We start from the raw sequence: 1,994 nt of genomic DNA on the forward strand, positions 1-1,994 counted from the left end.
GAGAGGTGAAGAGTCGATGTGTGTGAGCTTGTATGCGTGTGTGTGTACGTGTGTGAGTGTGTGTGTATATGTGTGTGTGTCCGTTCGGCTTACAGAGATAAGAACACGGCCGAGGGAAGAAGGTTCTGCCTGTCGTCAGAGGCGAATAATGGATAGGAGTCGAGAGGTAAAGAGTGTATGTGTGTGTGTCTGTGTGCGTGCGTGTGTGAGTGTGTGTGTATGTGTGTGTGTGAGTGTGTGTGTTTCCGGTCGGCTCGCAGAGATAAGAACACGGCCGTGGCAAGAAGGACCTGCCTGTCGTAAGAGGCGACTAATGGGTAGGAGTCGAGAGGTGAAGAGTGTATGTGTGTGTGTGTGTGTCTGCGTATGATTGTGCGTGTGTGAGAGTGTGTGTATGTATGTGTGTGTCCGTTCGGCTCGCAGAGAATAGAATACGGCCGAGGCAAGAAGGCCATGCCTGTCGTAAGAGACGATTAATGGGTAGAAGTCGAGATGTGAAGAGTGAATTTGCGCGTGTATGTGTGCGTGTGTGCGTGCATGTGTGTGTGAGTGTGTGTGTCCGTTCAGCTTGCAGAGATAAGAATACGGCCGAGGCAAGAAGGCCCTGCCTGTCGTAAGTGGCGACTAATGGGTAGGAGTCGAGAGGTGAAGAGTGTATGTGTGTGTGTGCGTGTGTGTGTGTGCGTGTGTGAGTGTTTGTGTATGTGTGTGTGTGTCCGTTTGGCTTGCAGAGATAAGAATACGGCCGTGGCAAGAAGGCCCTGCCTGTCGTAAGAGGCGACTAATGGGTAGGAGTCGAGAGGTGAAGAGTGTATGTGTGTGTGTGTGTGCGTGTGTGTGCGTGTGTAAGTGTGTGTGTATGTGTGTGTGTCCGTTTGGCTTGCAGAGATAAGAATACAACCGAGGCAAGAAGGCCCTGCCGGTTGTAAGGGACTTCTAATAAGTAAGAGTCGAGAGTTGAAGAGTGTATGTGTGTGTGCGTGTGTGCGTGTGTGTGTGCGTGTGTCAGTATGTGTGTGTGTTAGTTCGGCCTGCAGAGATAAGAACACGACCGAGGCCAAGAAGGCCCTGCCCATCGTAAGAGGCGACTAATAGGTAGGAGTCGAGAGGTGAAGAGTGTATGTGTGTGTGTGCGTGTGGGCATGTGTGTGTGTGCGTGTGTGAGTATGTGTGTGTGTCCGTTCGGCTTGCAGAACGGTTGGGCTTGTAAGTGTGTGTGTGTATGTGTGTGTGTCTGTTTGGCTTGCAGAGATAAGAATACGGCCGAGGCAAGAAGGCCATGCTTGCTGTAAGGAGCGACTAATGGGTAGGAGTCGAGAGATGAAGAGTGTACGTGTGTGTGCGTGTGTTCGTTTGTGTGTACGTGTGTATGTGTTTGTGCGTGTGTAAGTGTGTGTGTGTATGGGTGTGTGTGTACGTTCGACTTGCATAGATAAGAATACGGCCGTGGCAAGAAGGCCATGCTTGCTGTAAGGAGCGACTAATTGGTAGGAGTCGAGAGATAAAGAGTGTATGTGTGTGTGTTTATTCCTGTGTGTGTGCGTGTGTAGGTGTGTGTGTGTGTATGTATGTGTGTGTCCGTTCGGCTCACAGAGATAAGAACTCGGCTGTGGCAAGAAGTTCCTGCCTGTCGTAAGATGCGACTAATGGGTAGGAGTCGAGAGGTGAAGAGTGTATGTGTGTGTGCGTGTGTGCGTGTGTGTGTGCGTGTGTGAGTATGTGTGTGTGTCCGTTCGGCTCGCAGAGATTAGAATACGGCCGAGGCAATAAGTCCATGCCTGTCGTAAGAGGCGACTAATGGGTATTAGTCGAGAGGTGAAGAGTGTATTTGTGTGTGTGTGTGCGCGTGTGTGCGTGTGTGTGTGAGTGTGTGCATGTGTGTGTGTGAGTGTGTGTGTGTCCGTTCGGCTTGCAGAGATAAGAACACGGCCGTGGCAAGAAGTCCCTGCCTGTCGTAAGAGGCGACTAATGAATAGGAGTCGAGAGGTGAAGAG

This window comes from Diabrotica undecimpunctata, unplaced genomic scaffold (genome assembly GCF_040954645.1).
Source record: "Diabrotica undecimpunctata isolate CICGRU unplaced genomic scaffold, icDiaUnde3 ctg00000568.1, whole genome shotgun sequence".
Lineage (NCBI taxonomy): Eukaryota > Metazoa > Arthropoda > Insecta > Coleoptera > Chrysomelidae > Diabrotica > Diabrotica undecimpunctata.